Source organism: Lolium perenne, chromosome 1 (genome assembly GCF_019359855.2).
Source record: "Lolium perenne isolate Kyuss_39 chromosome 1, Kyuss_2.0, whole genome shotgun sequence".
In the NCBI taxonomy this organism is placed as follows: domain Eukaryota; kingdom Viridiplantae; phylum Streptophyta; class Magnoliopsida; order Poales; family Poaceae; genus Lolium; species Lolium perenne.
The window spans coordinates 1,412,151-1,421,064 of record NC_067244.2 but is presented as its reverse complement, the minus strand read 5'-3'; positions in this window follow the sequence as shown (position 1 = coordinate 1,421,064).

Here is an 8,914-nt window from a genome sequence, read left to right as displayed (position 1 = left end):
AGGCACCGCCGAGCCCGAGGCCACCATCTCCTAACCAGGCAGGAGGTTCTGGTTGGCAAAACCAGCAGCAGCACGAGCCTACTTACGAGTATTGGCAGGGTGGAGGTTTCGGCATGGAGCAGCACACTCCCATGCCTAACTTGGGGTGGCGTCCCCGTATGGACTCGCCAGAGGGTATGAAATTACTCACTATGCATATTAATTGTGCACCATGTATGAATTTGCTCGTGACTAACGGTTTTTATATGTAATCATAGGTGAGGCACATATGTCGTCTATGTCCGGATCACGATCCTTCTGGTCCAGTGCTCATGATCAGGACGAAACACAGCAGATGTACCAAGACTGGATGGCCAGTCAACATCAAACTCCACCTCCAGATCCCACACAGCCCACGCAGGACAGTCAGCACGAGCAGGGGTACATGCTTCCTCCCCAACAGCGGCAGCCACCTGTTAGAGGGTACTCGCCCTCACCTTTTCAGGCTGGACCGCCACTGAGGCATCGAGGGAGGGGCCGTGGTTAGTGAGATGACACTCAGTGAGTCATCTGTACGGATGAGACTTATTGCTAGTACTATTTCCTTCATCTAGTGTATGAGTACTATTTGTATGCACCATGTATGAGTACTATTTGTATGGACCATGTATGACTACTATTCCTGTGACTCATTACTATGTACGAGAGACATATTATTATTATTTCTGTTCAACAATCATTTCAAATTCAACTTCAAGCGATAATTAAGATACAACTTACTACTGCAACATACCTCTCTGCTAACAAATTAAACGGTACACCAACGGTACAACATACTGCAAGATCCATAACTACTGATAACTAGAACACTAAGAACGCAACACACCCTTTCCCTTGCCCTTCAACGATGCAGCTTTCATGGCCTTGGTGCTAGGCTCGAAGTCGTCATCCGAGTCGACGACCGGCGGTGCAGCACTCTTGCCCTTCGAGGACTTGGCACTCTTGCCTTTCGATGATGCAGCTTTCTTCGCCTTGCTGCTAGGCTCAAAGATATCATCGTCGTCCTCGCTCTCAGCCGCCCACATTGCTGGACATTTCAAATCCATTTCCCTATCTTTTTCATTCATCCATGTTAGTGACTTCCACTTCTCATTCAACCTGATAAGCTCACACCTTATTTTCCGTGGGCTGCGAGCAGGCATCTTCTTGACTGGCCATCCATAAGACCAAGTCTCAAATTCCCAACCCACCTTACGGAGCAAGGTGTCGCTACTGATGAACTCCTCGAATGTCTCTACCTTACTCTCCCTCATCACTTTGCGGGCCTCGTCTAGAAGAGGCTTGGCCATGAATTCGTTGAAAAGATGGGGGGATTCTTATATGGGGGATCCATCTTGTTGAGAGAATACACTGAAACACAAGGAAACGGTGGGGGGTTTTTATAGGCTAGAAGGGATGACTTTCGGCGGGAAAATGTGAGCGGGAAAAATTGGGCGGCAAAAAGTGGCGGGAGATTTGGGCGGGAATAAAAGGCGGAAAAATTGGGCGGGATAAATTAGGCGGCGAATTTCGGCGGGAAACAACATTTTTGCGGCAAATTCATTTCACATTACTACTAAAACTGAAATTAAGATACATTGCAGCTGAAATTAAAATACGGCTTATCACTACAACGGAATTTAAGATACAACGACAAACTAAAACTGAAATTAAGATACATAGCCAATACGACACATCACACTACTTTCCCTGCGTCCACCGTGGCCATTTTCCAGACTTGTCGCCGCGTTCTTCTGCCGCTTGCGCCTCAGTAGCTCTTTCCCTTAGTCTCTTCCTCTCCGCTTCACGAGCCTCCCTACGCACCTCTTCCTCTGCAAACCTGCTTGCAGCCTCATCATCCATCCTCTTCTGATTCACCTCGCGATTACGAGCTTGTTCCGTCCTAAGTTTCTGGATCTGTCTCTCTCACTCTGCTTTAGCATTAGCACGAGCCTTTTCCTGACGCTCCTCCTCAAAGAATGCTGCCCACACACGCCGGTGTTTCTCCTCAACCTCCTGCCACGCCCAGTCCAGCTGCTTCGTGTCTATCCAGTGAAACCATTTGCATAGGGGCGGGGGAGACTGCAACACAAATAGTAACATTAAATCACATTCACACAAAAAATTAAACCAACATAAAATTATGTCAAAACATACCGGCGGCCTGGTGGACGACGAAGCTGAACTACGGGGTGGATCATGCTCATAGCTCGCACACATGAAAAATTTCATGCCAAACTGATCAGAGAAATCCTCCACCTGCTTAACCTTAGCAAGACGGCCGCACCAACACCGCTCCGCAGTCACACCCGGGGGCAAACTTGCAGCCTTCGCCTTCACCGGCCTTAACTCTTGGTCAGAGCACGGCACACTCATGAAGGCTAAGGGTGAGCCAACAGAAAAAAGAGAGAGATAGAAGCACTTGTGCAGCGAAGAGTGTCGATGCCTGCTTTTATAGGAAAAAATCCGAGAGCGTGGCGGGACAATATAGCGGAAGATAGTGGCGGGATAAAATTGGTGGGAAAGAGTGGCGGGAAGGATGGCGGGAAGGAGTGGCGGGAAGGGTGGCGGCAAGGGCGGGAGGGAAACACGGCGGTGTGAACGCGAAAAGGCGGGAAAAAATTCAGCTGTGAAACACCTCGGGTTCACCTGACCCGAATCATTAAAATCGGGTTCAACTAACCCGAATTACTAAAATCGGGTTCAACTACCCCAATTTTATCCTTTCTTTTTCTCGACGCACGGTACAACATAAATTCGGGTTGGTCAACCCCGATTTCTATATGTCGGGCTCCTCTGCCCCGATTTTTCCATTTCGGGTTCCTGGAACCCGACGGTGTATTATTCCTGTAAAAGATAAAAAACGAATATTATTTCTGGAATTAATAAAAAAAAGTGTATTATTTTAAAAAAAATCGCGTTGCGGGCTTGCAGCCTGGAACAGCTTGTACCCCGATTGGTCTGGCCCATCATGTATTCGAATCATCCTGTACCAAAAATGATGTACCAAAAATCCTACTGCCAACGTCATTCCCCCAACCTCTTTGTATTAGGGCATCTCCAGCGGGGCGACGCATTTTAGCGTCCGAAAATGTCCGCGCGCGTCCGTTTGCGTCGGCCCAAATGGTCAAAATCGACCGCGCGTCCGTTTGCGTTGGGGTGGCTCCAGCGGCACGACGCATTTTTTTCTCGATTTTCCATTTTTTATAACATGAAAACATAATTTACATAGTAAAAAATAAAAACGCTAAGAACGCCTGAGCCTACTGGTTCTTTTCGTCGCTGTCGATTGATGGCGTGTATTTCACACGTTCGTTGGGCAACCCCAAGAGGAAGGTATGATGCGCACAGCAGCAAGTTTTCCCTCAGAAAGAAACCAAGGTTTATCGAACCAGGAGGAGCCAAGAAGCACGTTGAAGGTTGATGGCGGCGAGATGTAGTGCGGCGCAACACCAGGGATTCCGGCGCCAACGTGGAACCTGCACAACACAACCAAGATACTTTGCCCCAACGAAACAGTGAGGTTGTCAATCTCACCGGCTTGCTGTAACAAAGAGTTAACCGTATTGTGTGGAAGATGATTGTTTGCAGAAAACAGTAGAACAAGTATTGCAGTAGATTGTATTTCAGTAAAGAGAATTGGACCGGGGTCCACAGTTCACTAGAGGTGTCTCTCCCATAAGACGAACAGCATGTTGGGTGAACAAATTACAGTTGGGCAATTGACAAATAAAGAGAGCATGACAATGCACATACATATCATGATGAGTATAGTGAGATTTAATTGGGCATTACGACAAAGTACATAGACCGCCATCCAACTGCATCTATGCCTAAAAAGTCCACCTTCAGGTTATCATCCGAACCCCTTCCAGTATTAAGTTGCAAGCAACAGACAATTGCATTAAGTATGGTGCGTAATGTAATCAACAACTACATCCTTAGACATAGCATCAATGTTTTATCCCTAGTGGCAACAGCACAACACAACATTATAACTTTCATCACGTCCTGTGTGTCAATGCGTGCATGAACCCACTATCGAGCATAAGTACTCCCTCTTGGAGTTACAAGCATCTACTTGGCCAGAGCATCTACTAGTAACGGAGAGCATGCAAGATCATAAACAACACATAAGCATAACTTTGATAATCAACATAACAAGTATTCTCTATTCATCGGATCCCAACAAACGCAACATATAGAATTACAGATAGATGATCTTGATCATGTTAGGCAGCTCACAAGATCCGACAATGATAGCACAATGGGGAGAAGACAACCATCTAGCTACTGCTATGGACCCATAGTCCAGGGGTAGACTACTCACACATCACACCGGAGGCGACCATGGCGGCGTAGAGTCCTCCGGGAGATGATTCCCCTCTCCGGCAGGGTGCCGGAGGCGATCTCCTGGATCCCCCGAGATGGGATCGGCGGCGGCGGCGTCTCTGGAAGGTTTTCCGTATCGTGGTTCTCGGTACTGGGGTTTTCGTCACGGAGGCTATTTGTAGGCGGAAGGGCAGAGTCGGGGGCCAGACGAGGGGGCCACACCATAGGGCGGCGCGGGCCCCCCCTGGGCCGCGCCGCCACGTGGTGTCGCCACCTCGTGGCCCCACTTCGTGTGTTCTTCAGTCTTCTGGAAGCTCCGTGGAAAAATAGGCCCCTGGGCTTTGATTTCGTCCAATTCCAAGAATATTTCCTTACTAGGATTTCTGAAACCAAAAACAGCAGAAACAAAGAATCGGCACTTCGGCATCTTGTTAATAGGTTAGTTCCGTAAAATGCACGAATATGACATAAAGTGTGCATAAAACATGTAGATAACATCAATAATGTGGCATGGAACATAAGAAATTATCGATACGTCGGAGACGTATCAGCATCCCCAAGCTTAGTTCTGCTCGTCCCGAGGTAAAACGATAACACGATAATTTCTCGGAGTGACATGCCATCATAATCCTGATCATACTATTTGTAAAGCATATGTAGTGAATGCAGCGATCAAAACAATGTGTATGACATGAGTAAACAAGTGAATCATATAGCAAAGACTTTTCATGAATAGCACTTCAAGACAAGCATCAATAAGTCTTGCATAAGAGTTAACTCATAAAGCAATAATTCAAAGTAAAGGTATTGAAGCAACACAAAAGAAGATTAAGTTTCAGCGGTTGCTTTCAACTTGTAACATGTATATCTCATGGATATTGTCAACATAGAGTAATATAATAAGTGCAATAAGCAAGTATGTAGGAATCAATGCACAGTTTACACAAGTGTTTGCTTCTTGAGGTGGAGAGAAATAGGTGAACTGACTCAACATTGAAAGTAAAAGAATGGTCCTCATAGAGGAAAAGCATCGATTGCTATATTTGTGCTAGAGCTTTGATTTTGAAAACATGAAACAATTTTGTCAACGGTAGTAATAAAGCATATGCATCATGTAAATTATATCTTATAAGTTGCAAGCCTCATGCATAGTGTACTAATAGTGCCCGCACCTTGTCCTAATTAGCTTGGACTACCTGGATTATCACCGCAATACATATGCTTTAACCAAGTATCACAAAGGGGTACCTCTATGCCGCCTTTGTACAAAGGTCTAAGGAGAAAGCTCGCATTGGATTTCTCGCTTTTGATTATTCTCAACTTAGACATCCATACCGGGACAACATAGACAACAGATAATGGACTCCTCTTTTAATGCTTTAAGCATTCAACAACAATTAATTCTTTTCTCATTAGAGATTTGAGGATGTTTGTCCAAAACTGAAACTTCCACCATGGAACATGGCTTCGGTTAAGCGGCCCAATGTTCTTCTCTCACAATATGCATGCTCAAACCATTCAACTCAGAGTAGATCGCCCTTACTTCAGACAAGACGAACATGCATAGCAACTCACATGAAATTCAACAATGAGTTGATGGCGTTCCCGATAAACATGGTTATCGCACAACAAGCAACTTAATAAGAGATAAAGTGCATAATTACATATTCAATACCACAATAGTTTTTAAGCTATTTGTCCCATGAGCTATATATTGCAAAGGTGAATGATGGAATTTTAAAGGTAGCACTCAAGCAATTTACTTTGGAATGGCTGGAAAATACCATGTAGTAGGTAGGTATGGTGGACACAAATGGCATAGTGGTTGGCTCAAGTATTTTGGATGCATGAGAAGTATTCCCTCTCGATACAAGGTTTAGGCTAGCAAGGCTTATTTGAAACAAACACAAGGATGAACCGGTGCAGCAAAACTCACATAAAAGACATATTGAAAACATTATAAGACTCTACACCGTCTTCCTTGTTGTTCAAACTCAATACTAGAAATTATCTAGACCTTAGAGAAACCAAATATGCAAACCAAATTTTAGCATGCTCTATGTATTTCTTCATTAATGGGTGCAAAGCATATGATGCAAGAGCTTAAACATGAGCACAACAATTGCCAAGTATCACATTACCCAAGACATTTATAGCAATTACTACATGTATCATTTTCCAATTCCAACCATATAACAATTTAACGAAGGAGAAACTTCGCCATGAATACTATGAGTAGAAACCAAGGACATACTTGTCCATATGCTACAGCGGAGCGTGTCTCTCTCCCATAAAGTGAATGCTAGGATCCATTTTATTCAAATAAAACAAAAAACAAAAACAAACCGACGCTCCAAGAAAAAGCACATAAGATGTGATGGAATAAAAATATAGTTTCAGGGGAGGAACCTGATAATGTTGTCGATGAAGAAGGGGATGCCTTGGGCATCCCCAAGCTTAGACGCTTGAGTCTTCTTGATATATGCAGGGGTGAACCACCGGGTGCATCCCCAAGCTTAGAGCTTTCACTCTCCTTGATCATGTTGCATCATACTCCTCTCTTGATCCTTGAAAACTTCCTCCACACCAAACTCGAAACAACTCATTAGAGGGTTAGTGCACATTATAAATTGACATATTCAGAGGTGACACAATCATTCTTAACACTTCTGGACATTGCATAATGCTACTGGACATTAGTGGATCAAAGAAATTCATCCAACATAGCGAAAGAGGCAATGCGAAATAAAAGGCAGAATCTGTCAAAACAGAACAGTTCGTATTGACGAATTTTAAAATGGCACCAGACTTGCTCAAATGAAAATGCTCAAATTGAATGAAAGTTGCATACATATCTGAGGATCATGCACGTAAATTGGCTTAATTTTCTGAGCTACCTACAGGGAGGTGGACCCAGATTCGTGACAGCAAAGAAATCTGGAACTGTGCAGTAATCCAAATCTAGTACTTACTTTTCTATCAACGGCTTAACTTGGCACAACAAAACACAAAACTAAGATAAGGAGAGGTTGCTACAGTAGTAAACAACTTCCAAGACACAAAATAAAAACAAAGTACTGTAGGTAAAAACATGGGTTGTCTCCCATAAGCGCTTTTCTTTAACGCCTTTCAGCTAGGCGCAGAAAGTGTGCATCAAGTATTATCAAAGGGTGGTGCATCGTTATCATGAGCTCCCCCATCCATAGTGGTACTAAGGGCTTTGTCAATTTTAGGCCTATAATAATACTTCTTTGGTCTAGGCATTTTAGAGACATACATAAACTTTTGCTCCTTACCCACATAAGCTTTCTCCTTATATTTAAGAGAAGAAAATGTTGAACCCAAGGTTCCCATAGCTTTTTCAAGTTCGTCAATCCTATTGATTTGATCATCATGGACAGCATTAGTTCCTAGGACACTAATTCTTTCATCAATTCCTCCTAAGGATTTATCAAGTTCATCAGTTTTATCAAGTAATATTTCCAATTTAGCTTCAATACTTGGAAAAATTTTCTCTATGGTTTCCAATTTTTTCATAACATCTTCAAGAGAGATTTCAGTTTTAACTTTATCAACAGAGGGTATTCCAAATAAACTCTCAATAATGCAACTAGCTTCTAATGCAGGGGTACTTAAGAAGTCACCTTTTGCGAGACTATCAAGAACATATCTATTCCAACTAGAGATACCAACATAAAAATTCCTGAGTAAAATAATAGTGGAGTGCTTCTTAGTGCATCTATTATGAGCATCGCTAATTCTATACCAAGCATCTCTCAAACATTCTCCCCCTCGTTGCTTAAACGTACGAACTTCAACTTCAGGATTACTCATTTTAGTAGTAGTAAATAAAGCAAACTAGATAAAGTAAATGCAAGTAACTAATTTTTTTGTGTTTTCGATATAGCAAACAAGATAGCAAATAAAGTAAAACTAGCAACTAATTTTTTTGTATTTTGATTTAGTGCAGCAAACAAAGTAGTAAATAAAACTAAGCAAGACAAAAACAAAGTAAAGAGATTGAGAAGTGGAGACTCCCCTTGCAGCGTGTCTTGATCTCCCCGGCAACGGCGCCGTAAAAGAGCTTGATGGCGTGTATTTCACACGTTCGTTGGGCAACCCCAAGAGGAAGGTATGATGCGCACAGCAGCAAGTTTTCCCTCAGAAAGAAACCAAGGTTTATCGAACCAGGAGGAGCCAAGAAGCACGTTGAAGGTTGATGGCGGCGAGATGTAGTGCGGCGCAACACCAGGGATTCCGGCGCCAACGTGGAACCTGCACAACACAACCAAGATACTTTGCCCCAACGAAACAGTGAGGTTGTCAATCTCACCGGCTTGCTGTAACAAAGAGTTAACCGTATTGTGTGGAAGATGATTGTTTGCAGAAAACAGTAGAACAAGTATTGCAGTAGATTGTATTTCAGTAAAGAGAATTGGACCGGGGTCCACAGTTCACTAGAGGTGTCTCTCCCATAAGACGAACAGCATGTTGGGTGAACAAATTACAGTTGGGCAATTGACAAATAAAGAGAGCATGACAATGCACATACATATCATGATGA